This window comes from Gopherus evgoodei, chromosome 4 (genome assembly GCF_007399415.2).
Source record: "Gopherus evgoodei ecotype Sinaloan lineage chromosome 4, rGopEvg1_v1.p, whole genome shotgun sequence".
Classification (NCBI taxonomy): domain Eukaryota; kingdom Metazoa; phylum Chordata; order Testudines; family Testudinidae; genus Gopherus; species Gopherus evgoodei.
The window spans coordinates 67,538,530-67,550,863 of record NC_044325.1 but is presented as its reverse complement, the minus strand read 5'-3'; the positions used below and the strand labels follow the sequence as shown (position 1 = coordinate 67,550,863).

Here is a 12,334-nt window from a genome sequence, read left to right as displayed (position 1 = left end):
GTGGTAACCCTACCACACCACTAGTAGCAAATATTACGTTTTTAAATATTAGGATAGGCTAGCATAAGCACTATGTCTTCATAGATTCCAAGGCCAGAAGGGATCATTGTGATCATCTAGTCTGACCTCCTGTATAATTCAGTCCAAAAAACTTCCTCAAAACAATTCCTACAGCATATCTTTCAGATCAAACATTCAATCTTAATTAAAAAGTGGTCAGTAACGGAATATCCACCATGACTCTTGGTATAATGACAAAAATAAAAAAACCCAGAATATACTTCTAAAAATTGCTTTCAAGATTTTATTATAAGTGGGCAGGTGTTTACAGGTTAGAGGAAAAGCACGTGTCTAGCAGTTTCAAACCCCAGATGAATTAAATCTGGAACAAAAACAAGAGCTTTAAGAAATGTAATATTACAATGCAATAACACACAAACCAATTAATCAAATAATTCCCCAATTTGTCTAAACTATCAGGATTATAAATATAAATTTGAGACTTTCAAGTGAGATTTTTGTAAACTGGAGCAACAGCCTCTCTTTTATACCTCGTAAACTTGTCCAATATCATCCACAACATCCAATTTAACTTTTTAGGACTATAAGGAAGCGAAACCTTTTCTTGATTCCAAATCTTCACCTGTTCAGAAAGATGATAAATGAATAATTGATGTTGAAGAAAGTGATATTTAAATATATTTATTTGCCATTGTTTTGAGTTAATGGGAGCGTTTAAATGGTTAGGATTTTTTTTTTAAATTACAGTAGTAAGAGTCTGTGACAACCTGAGATAGAATATTTGCAGCTGCTTGAGACATGCATCCTCTGCTATTTGATACATTCGGTGTGGGGGTTTTACCCACTAAAGGGCAAATTGTGATACCTTTACTTATACTGAGCTGTACTTTACAAATAATGCCACTGACTTCAAGAGGATTACTTGAGGAGTACAGAATTGTTTAACGTGAGTAACGGTATCACTCTAAACTTCCTGAGTTTTTACATTTGAATATTTCTTTGAGTGGTTATTCTTTCTATTTCAAATTCAAACTTAATACAGCAAACATTGTTTATATTCTATAAATAAAAAATCATAATTCTCACATTTCCCCTCTTGTATGCAGTCACAGCACCCTAGTCACTGCAGAAAAAATGTCAATAATCACAAGTAATCTACAGTGCTCTAGTAGCAAGATGGTTCTGCAGAATGTTGTTTCTGGGATATTCTGCCTCTGCTGAGAAAAAAAATAAAAATGGATGAACATACCAGCACCAAAAGCAGAAGTAAAGATTCAAAACAGCCATCAGTCTTCAGGATATATATTTTAGTGCAATGGGAAAGAAAACAAATCAGCTCCTAAGTGCCTCATTCTCACACACAGTTTGGGATGCGGGGAAGTAAAGTTTTTGAATGAAGGCCATTTCAATTCTGCGACTAAACTAAAATGCTGCTTTTTGCACAAATGACAGAAAGGCACCATAACAATATTATTATTTATTTGTGATAGCACCCACTATGTGCAATGTATAGGCCCTATCAAATTCATGGCCATGGAAAGCACATCCTGGACCCTGAAATCTGGTCTTTCTTGTGCTTTTACTCAATACTCTACAGATTTCACAGGGAAGACCAGCATTCCTCAAATTCGGGGTCCTGACCCAAAAGGGAATTGCAGGGAAGGGGGGGGGTCACAAGGTTATTTTAGGGACGTCATGGTATTGCCACCCTTCCTTCTGCACTGCCTTCAGAGTTGCTGCTAAAGAGCAGCAAATGTTAGCTGGGCACCCAGCTCTGAAGGCAACGCCCCACCAGCAGCAGCACAGAAGTAAGGGTGGCAATACCATACTACTCCACACCACACCACACCACACCACCCTTACTTCTGCACTGCTGCCTTCAGAGCTAGGTAGCCAGAGAGTGGTGGTTGCTGACTGAGGGCTCAGCTCTGCAGCCACCACCAACACCATACCATATCATCCTTACTTCTGTGCTGCTGGTGGTGATGGTGCTGCCTTCAGAGCTCAGCAGCTGGAGAGAGGCAGCTCCTGACTGGAAGCCCAGCTCTGAAAGAAGGACTGTCACCAGCAGCAGCACAGAAGTAAGGGTAGCAATACTGCAACCCCCCTAAAATTGTAGGGATCAGGACCCCTACAATTACAACACCATGTAATTTCAGATTGAAACAGCTGAAATCATTAAATTTGCAATTTTAAAAATCCTATGTCTGTGAAATTGACCAAAATGGACCGTGAATTTGGTATGGCCCTAGCAATGTGCTTGCCAAACACTCAAAAAGGATCATTTCTACTTCAAGGATTTCAAGTCTAAGAACAATAAAAGTGCTAGTCCTAAGAACAGTACATTTAATTTCTTAGCATCTTTCATCCAAGCATCTTAAAGCCCTTTACAAGAATTAATTAGTTACGTTTCACAACTACCCTGTAAGAACCTGAGGCACAGAAATATTGTATGTCTTGCACAGGATCACAGTGTTATGACTGGTTACATATAGGAGGTAACGTCTAGAACTGCTTTTGAAAAAATTCGGACAGTTTTTTGGTCAGAATTTGCCAGTTGGTTTAAATTGCAGCCACTGAGACAGTTTGATTTTGACAAAAGTTCCAACAGAACCCAGGCAGGGTTCAAAATCTACTTGTTCTCCTCCCAGCTTCCCTAATCAACAGACCAGACTTTCATGTTCTCTGACTTTGCCACAGCCCACCAGGCAGATTGCCCCAGAGCTGCAGCTCCATCCCCTTTTGCGGAGAATTTAGAAATGTTTCAGCTTTATTTTGCATTAGAACACAACCAAATGTAAAACCCTAGAATTGCTTCGAAAGCATTTTCAACCCACAAAATGTCATATACAAAATATATCTTTCCAACAACTGTGATGAAAAAAATGGAGAAACAATAGATCAGTATATTGCCTGACTGTGCAAAATGGCCAGCTCCTGTGATTATAAAATTTAAAAGATGAACTAATTAATGTGAACTTAGTAATAGAGATGAAAGATGCAGAAGCTCAGATGAGAATGCTAAGAGATCCCACACTAACTCTACCAAGAGCTATAAACATATGCAAAGCTAGTGAACAAGCTCACATCAAAACAGAGAGTAAATGAAGCCAGTAAGAGATAATTCACCAAGCAGCAAAGGGAAAGCATTAAAATAAAAGAAAAAGTAGACAACATCCCCAACTGACCTTGGTGCAAAGTATGACCTTTTCACCACAAACTACCTCATTACTATAGACTACTATTCAGACCTCTAGAACCAGATGAACTGTCAGACACTACCACAGGGGCCATCACAGACAAAGCAATGAAGCATTTCAGCAGCATGGTATCCCAACAGCAAATTCCTGCAATTTAACTGGGAATGGGAATGTCATCATATCACATCATCACCATACAATAGTCAGTCAAATGAGAAACCTGAACTGGCTGTTAAAAATTGCTAAGATTCTACTAAAGAAAGCTGCAAAAAGCAAAGAAAATATATGGCAAACTATTATTGAATTAATAAAAACTCCCACAGAAGGCCTTAATAGCAGCCTATTGTAACGTTTGATGTTGAGACATGCATACCTTGCTGTCCATAGCCCCAGCATTACTATACTTGGCAGTGATGGAAGGAGTAACAGACAAAAAGGAAGAGAGACTTGCAAAGGCCAAAACCTGCTATGATTGACAAGCTAAAGACCTTCCAAAAATCACAACAGGAGATCCTGCCAAAATCCAATTATTTCCTTGGGCCACATCACGCAATTGGAAGCAGACAAGATATACTGAATAGATAAATCCTCATTCATATGACAACAGGGGATAGACATATATTTAACTGAAATTAAAATACATTGACTCACTATGAACACAAGACATAGATGTGGAGAACGGAGAAATATACACTGCTCTGTGACTTGATCATCAGGAACACAGGCTCGCAAGCGATTAATAGATATTGGAAAAGATTCTCAACACATCACATCACCAGAAGAAACAAGTTATACTTGCTCCATCATTAACCTGCCTAGAAGTTATACAAAAGACTATGTACAAATATTAAAGCGAAAAACAAACCAACCAACCCTGACAGATCCAGAGATTAGTTTCCAAGCAAGTGAAGAGTTAGTCTAAAAATGTTAGATTTCAGAGTAGTACCCATGTTAGTCTGTATCTGCAAAAAGAACAGGAGTACTTCTGGCACCTTAGAGACTAACAAATTTATTTAAGCATAAGCTTTCACAAATAAATTTGTTAGTCTCTAAGGTGCCACAAGTATTCCTGTTCTTTTTGCAAAAATATGTTGATATTAAGTTTTTATATATAAGGGAGAATGATACATTAAATATGTAAATAGGTTATAGTATACATGTTCAATTTTTCTTTCTGAAATAAAGGTGACAAAAAAGTGTTGTGCCAGATAGCTTCCCCATGGGAGCAGCTGTAGTATGATTATGTATAGGGTAATGTCAAGGAACTAGAGAATTACACTTTCAGGAAGTACTTTATGAGAGGCCAGCATATGTAGAGGAGGAATGAAACCTGAACGTTGCACTGTCTTGGCTCTCTTTCTCTTTGTATTCAACCACTGAATGCACAGCAAGTCAGTGACAAAGCTAGGAACAGAACCCAGGAGACCTCCCTGCTTTTTTGTGTGTCTCAAAATAGCTTATTTTGACAAGTTCTAAACTTATCTGGGTTCTCCTAGTCTTTATTTTAACTTCATACTAAAAAAAAAAATTACAAGTCTAATTTCATGCTAAACACTAGCCGTCAAAGCAATAACAGGTACCAGTGTAATTTATTAGTACATATGACTGCTTGTCAGATTCAATGGTGATCAAAAGATATGTACATTCCAAAGTGTGTCAGTACAGTTTATGTAGTATAGAATAAATAAAATAAACCATTGTCTATCTGAGTGTGGAAGAGAGGTAGGTGGTCACAATTTAATCTAGACAAGACTGAGAATGTTGGCATGTTGGGGAAAAGCAGTCAGAAGAGTTTGCAGAATTTATCTCAGCATCCCTAACTATGTGACCACTGTCTGTATTAGGGTACGTCTACACTACAGGATAATTTCGAATTAACTTAAACCAGTTTTATTAAACAGATATTACAAAGTCGATTGCACGCGTCCACACTAGGCACATTAATTCGGCGGTGTGCGTCCATGGTCCGAGGCTAGCATCGATTTCCAGAGCGTTGCACTGTGGGTAGCTATCACTATAACTATCTGGCCAATAACTTCGATTTGTGGCCACACTAACCCTAAATCAATATGTTAATATCGATTTTAGCGTTACTCCTCTCGTTGGGGAGGAGTACAGAAAACGATTTTAAGAGCCCTTTAAATCGATTTAAAGTGCATTGTAGTGTGGATGGGTACAGCGTTAAATCGATTTAACGCTGTTAAAATCGGTTTAACAACATAGTGTGGACCAGGCCTTAGAGATGTGCAACTTGGGTGTTTTATTAGATCTTAGGCTGCTCCTGGATGTCCAGGTAGTGGCTATAATCAAAAGCACTTTCTTCATTTCTCATGGTGAGAACCTTTTCTCTCTGATCTTGCTAGGATTATCCACACCTTTTCCACCTTAAGATTAGATTTGTGCAATGCACTCTAGAAAGAGCTACAGCTTGGAACCATTCACAAACAGAAGCTAAGGAGAATGCCATGGTCTGCTTATTAAGCAGTGTCATGGATGGGAAACACACTCTATCAGTGCTGCAGGAAATGCACAGGCTGCCAGTGAACTTCCACATGGAATTCAAAGTGTTGGTGTTCAACTGTATAGCTTTCAGTGGATTAGCAAAGGAACCATCTCTCTCCAGGGGTCTCACACGTACCACATAGCATGACCTATGCACAACTGATGGACTTTTTGGTTTGGATGCAGGGTATATGAAAGTCATCCTAGAGGGAACACGACGCAGAACATAATCAAAACCTCTGCAGCAGACAATCTCCCTTTGCCATATTGCCACAATTCTGATCAGTGGAGGTGCTGAAGAAGGTGGTCCCTTGCTGGAAATAGAAAAGAAGTGCTGGAGATGTGTTCTCTGTGAGAAGTCTCTATTTTGGAACTCGCTCCTCGCCCTTGATCTGCCAGTGCCAGAATTTGTTAATCTTCAAGGCATGTGTTGCCAAACTTATCTTTTCTTCACAGCTATGAGGAGAGGTGAATTCAAGGTTGAAGTGAAGTGATTTGGTTGTTTTTTTTTCATATTACTGGGAAGATTTGTGATGTTAAGGCAAAATGAAGAGTCCTTTGCATTTTAATTTAATCGAATCAACACGTTTTTGAATAAATATAGCAGCAAAAATATCTGTTAAAAATTGCAAACAAAATGAAAGGAAATAAAATATAAAAATTATGTCAAAGTTTACCCTAGCCAGAAATCATTTTACTCTAACCATTTTTTTATTTGATCAGCTGGGTGAAACAATAGAACAGATGTCTACTAGAAGTTAAAAAAATACATATATAGCAATGTAGTTCAAACACAAATAAACACTGACTAGTATTGAAAAAAAACACCCAAGTGTGTGTTTGGAGTTTTTTTCCCTGGGGGATGAGGAGAACTTCAGGTAATGAACTCTGGGAGAGTTGGCTGTATATTCTCCCCGCCCCTCCAATATCTTCATAATTAAGGCCTTACCAAATTCACGGTCCATTTTGGTCAATTTCATGGTCACAGGATTTTAAAAATCATAAATTTCATTATTTCAGCTATTTTAATCTAAAATTTCATGGTGTTGTAATTGGAGGGGTCCTGACCAATGTTCCTTCAAATTTTTTGCATGCATGTGCGGAATGAACTTTGTTATGTGCACCAATACACACATCACCTCCATACTGGTGCACATAACAAAATTAATGTGGTGGGGGTGGGGCTGAGTGGTTCAGAGTGCAGGAAGGGGCTCAGGAGTGGATAGTGTGTGTGTGTGGGGGGCCTTAGGGGCTCAGGCAGAGGGTTGGGGAACATGGAGGTGAGGGCTCCAGCTGGGGGTGCGGGTTATGGGGTGGGGTCAGGGATGAACGGTTTGGGGTGCAGGCTGCCTGGGAGCTACGGCAGGGAGAGAGGACTCCCCCTCATCTCTCTCCCCTTGCAGCAGCACCTGGCCTAGGGGGGAGGGGCACTTCCTCCCCAACCAAAGCAGGTTTGTGCTGGGTCCAGCAGGGGGAGGGGCCTCCCCCCCAGCTGCAGCAGGTCCGTGCTGGGGGAGAGGCATCTCTCCCAGCCACAGCACTAAGCTCCTGTGCGGGGCTTAATAGGCAGCTGCGCGGCCACACAGCTTAGAGCGAAGTTAGGTCCTGACCCAAAAAGGAGTTGTCGGGGGGTCACAAGATTACTGCAAGGGGGTTGCGGTACTGCTCCCTTTTCTTCTGTGCTGCTTCTGGTGGTGGTGGGACTGCCTTCAGAGCTGGGTAGCTGGAGAGCAGCAGCTGCTGGCCAAGATCCCAGCTCGGAAGGCAGAGCCACCACCAGCAGCAGCACAGAAGTAAGGACAGCATAGTATGGTATTGCTCTCCTTATTTCTGCGCTGCTGCACGCAGAGTTGGGCCCTCAGTCAGGAGCCGCCACTCTCTGGCCGCCCAGCACTGAAGGCAGTGGCGCAGAAGTAAGGGTGGCAGGGTATGATATTGCCATTCTTACTTCTGCACTGCTGAGGGCAGGTGCTGCCTTCACAGCTGGGGACCCAGACAACAGCTGCCACTCTCCGGCTGCCCAGCTCTGAAGACAGTGCAGAAGTAGGGGTAGCAATACCCCGATCCCCCTAAAATAATCTTGCAACCATCCCTGCAACTCCCTTTTGGGTCAGGACCCACAATTTAAGAAACACTGGTCTACCGTGTGAAAACAGTATAGTATAGGGTAAAAGCACACAAAAAAGACCAGATTTCATGGCAGGAGACCTGATTTCCTGGTCCATGACGCATGGTGGTGAATTTGGTAGGGCTCTATTCATAATAAAGTCCAACAAAGTTTAATGAAAAAAGCATAATCTTTCTAGAGGTTTCTTGAACTATCCTAGAAAAGACGAATAGACAAGTGTATCTTTGACACTGATTTGAATAGAATGGTTCAAAAAGCTTGCTGTTTTCATATGTATTAAAGTCTAGTCTCTGATTCTGTGAAGATTTATGCACATGCTTAGCTTTATGCATGTGAGGAGTCCCACTGGCTCCAATGGACAACTCAGGTGTGTAAAGTAAAGTATATAGTTAAGTCTCTGAAGGATCAGGGCCTAACCCCCCAATATTACACACTCTTCTGCATGTAACTATATGCCTATGAGTCATCTCATTGAATATCATGAGATTATTCATGGGAATAAAGCTATTTATCTGTGTAAGGATTTGCAGGAACATGGCTTAAGACTTCTTTCATATGAGTTGTAAGAAAACAAAAGATTTCAGTGAGAGCTGATCTTTCTGCGTTACAGCACAAGAAAAAAGCATTTCTGAGGATTTTTGTGTCTTTCTTTCTGGAAATAATTTTGATGTCAGAACACGTGATTATGAGTTTCACTAAATGAGTCAGACAGGAGAAGCTAAGGTGACCAGATGTCCCGATTTTATAGGGACAGTCCCGATTTTGGGGTCTTTTTCTTATGTAGGCTCCTATTACCCCCCACCTCCTGTCCCAATCTTTCACACTTGCTGTCTGGTCACTCTAGGAGAAGCAGGATGAAGAGAAATGCACAAGTACACAACAGTTCAATCATGCACTGATTAAAATACCTTATTTATTTTATTTTAATTTACTGGTGGTTCACTGAGGGAACACTGGCAAGGTTAGTGGATCTCCCATTTGACCTACATATTGTGGTTTATAAGTTATTTGCAAAGTTCAAGTAAATTTCTGCTTAAAACAAATTCAATGCTCTTTGTTCAAGAGAACTAAGTATAATTGTATATGCACTATTTGCCCGATGATAGGGAAAACCTACAGTAATAAACTGATGTGTATATACACATCAAAGGAATTACATCTCTGGTAGAGCTGAAATCTACCCTAAGCTTCCAAGACATTGTTATGAAATAACACTTCTCACTTCTATAGCTCCTTTTACCAGGGGGATCTCAAAGCACTTTGTAAGCAAAAAGTAAGCCTGACAGCATCCACAGAGTAGGACAATATTTATCCCCATTTCATATCTGAGGAAACTGAAGTAGAGTTTAAGGCCAAATTTCTCCAGAAGTAGCCTCTGATCTTGGGTGCTCCAATTTCGCAGTGCTTGAGCCACTTTGGACCTGATTTTCATAAGTGGCAAGCACCCACAACTTCAAATGAAATCACTGCCCAGCACTTCTGAAAAGCTCTACAGCAGGGGTCGGCAACCTTTCAGAAGTGGTGTGCCAAGTCTTCGTTTATTCACGCTAATTTAAGGTTTCGCGCGCCAGTAATACATTTTAATGTTTTTAGAAGGTCTCTTTCTATAAGCCTATAATATATAACTAAACTATTGTTCTATGTAAAGTAAATAAGGTTTTTAAAAATGTTTAAGAAGCTTCATTTAAAATTAAATTAAAATGCAGAGCCCCCGGACCGGTGGCCAGGACCCAGGCAATGTGAGTACCACTGAAAATCAGCTTGCATGCTGCCTTTGGCATGCATGCCATAGGTTGCCTACCCCTGCTCTACGGTGTCTCAAGTTGAGCACTTATTAACTTAAACACCCAAAATTACACACTACTTTTCAAAATCTTAGTCAAAGAGACTTGCCTAAGGTCATACAGCAAGTCAGTGGCACTCAGGAATAGAACCCAGAAATCCTACTTCCCAATTCCTTGCTCTAAGTAGGAGCCAACACTACCTACAGAAAAAAGAAGTTAAAAATTTGTTATTGAAAAATCAATGTTCCTCTTAAGTTCTGATTTTCCGAAGAATTGGTAGGTTTGCTGTATGGATCAAACTATCCATTGCTTTTCCAGTATTGCCTAATCCAAATATTAAAAAAATTATGACTTGGGCCCCTCCAAAAATCATTAAATATCTTTAAAATCATGAGATTTTTAAAAAATAATAAATTTGGGGGGTGGGTTATTTGCCTCTTGGTTTTTGTGGCTTTTAGGGTATACTTAGGTCATGTTTTCAAGCTTGTATGCCTCCAGGAGGTCTAGAATTATTTTTATATATATAATAAAACAACAAAACAACAACAATAAAATAAAATAATAAAATAATAATAATAATGGAAATAGATTCTCTGTTATCAAAAGATTCCTGGATCTGTTTTTTAAAAGAACAACACTCAATATTGCCAGATTCACAATAAAATCACCAGAGTTGGGAACATCAAGTCTCTATTACCACTCCTCTTCTGAACCTTTTACTTCTTGTGACAGAACATGCAAACTACCTCTTTTGACTCTCACTCTGCCAAAAAACAGGATAGCTGAATTGCAACCACTTTTTAATTTTATTGCATTTGTTTTTCGTCACCCAGTATACAAGATACAAGGCCCTGACTAGAGTCATAATTGTACAGCAGAAGTCTACACAAAATTCACCAAACTGCTAGCAAAACTGACTGCTTAGTATCCACTGAATTGTCAGACTGCAACTCCACAGATTCAATAAGCTTTCAGAATCTTTTACAAGTTCAGACATTGTTATAGGTATTTTCTGTGCAGTACATCAAATCTAGGACTCCTGTAGTAGCACCAGTTTCCTGTGCAATACTTCCCTTCTCCCATTTCTTTTTAGGTGGGGCAATGCAAACAACTTAATTTTCCTCTCCTCTCTTTAACTTTCAGGTGTTTGGTAATATTTCAGGGAGGGATCATCATGACTTGAGGTCAAAAGGCAAAAAGGAACTTAGCCGTTTAGTAAGGGCTACATTTTCTTTTTACTATTTGCAATGCAAATCTACTTTTTGTTCCATACTGAAGTCTTGCACAATAGCCTGTGTATGCACATTAGTTCCAACAATGCCTTCCTATGCAATCACATTGTAATTATACACTCATAAAGCCATGGCTGCTATGAACTGTAATATCATCCTCTAAACAACTAATCTTAGTCTCTGCATTAGGCTATTTCTTCTCTGGTTTCCCCTCTGTTTGCTCACTGCTTTGATGCAGAGAACTTCTGCACTGCTTACAAACCAGCAAACCTGGATTTAATCAAGTTATCATCATATTATAAAATTTTCAACTGTTTGTTTTAGAACAAATGCAAAATAAGTCTACAAAATGCAGTGTGGAAAAAAAATCCTGTAGGTTTGCAACCTTGCAAGGCTTTACAAAGCAAAAATAAAACTTTGTTTAAAGTGTATTAGAATAAAGGGCGTGTATTATATAAGACATTCACATATGTGCGTTGGTGTATTGTCAGCTTTTACTAGTAAACTGCAAAATATAAGTCCTTTGCAGTTACAGTCAGATGAAGAATTGTAAAACTTAGAATGCAAGATTGTCAAAAACAAGTTAAAAAAAAACATCCAAAACTGATTAAATCTCAGTGATATTTATGAACGTTGCAAAGCAAGAGCTCCCTTCTGTTTAATTTAGTACTTTAAAAAAATAATGTGGCTTCCTTCCTACATGCACAGGAGGCTTAAAGACAGCACTTTCCCCTCACTTTACACATTGCAAAGGCTAATAAAATATGGAACATTCAAAAATCTTGCATTGAAATCCCGATACGGATCGGATGGAATTTTAATAGAAGAAAAAAAATACGCAAGAGACTGCTTCTTAAGTGTGTGGGGGGAGGTAGAGTTGCAAACCCATATTTAGAGACTTGATGTGGCTTTAGCAAAAACAACAATAAAATCCCCCAAAAACCAAAAGAGAATGGCTTTGCAGGGCCTTTTTTTTAAATGTATTTTAAAGGAATGCAATCTTTCCTATTTTCAAACAGAAGAAACCAAAGTTGTGTTTCTCATCAAGAAAGGAACTGGTGTCACTGCACTTCTGCTATACTCTCAGCCGTTTGCGCCTGGGCCCCCGAAGGGAGAAGTCAGCTGCTCCTGTCATTTGGCAATGCTGAGATGGAGTGGGGGGATGTCAAGGCCATACAAACGGAAACTTAATAGCAGATCTCCCTCTCTACTTCTTTTCGTCTCATCTTGCACCAAATAACCACAGATCAACCCACTGATTTAAACTAAACAAAACACAATACCACTGACACGGAAATAAATTAACACCAAAAATGAAGCTGCAGGAAAGAGGGTGGGGAATGGAATTTGTTTGCTCACCTTGGAAGCTAAAGGCACTAGCTCTGTTCCCAGCTCTGCTACTCCGAGAAGGGGGGACGAAGAGGAAACATTAACAAACAAAACTTTGCTCCTTTCTCTCTGGGGCTC

The 12,334-nt window shown here is 39.7% G+C and overlaps 1 protein-coding gene across 1 annotated transcript in view; it reads right to left on the bottom strand.

Annotated features, from left to right (window-relative positions):
- Positions 1-12,310, bottom strand: part of ELMSAN1 (ELM2 and Myb/SANT domain containing 1) — a 92,429-nt gene extending 80,119 nt beyond the window's left edge. The window contains exon 1 of the mRNA XM_030559622.1: positions 12,227-12,310. The gene's annotated coding sequence lies outside the window, so the exon portion shown is untranslated. The remainder of the gene's footprint in view (positions 1-12,226) is intronic.
- Positions 12,311-12,334: the final 24 nt, after the last annotated feature.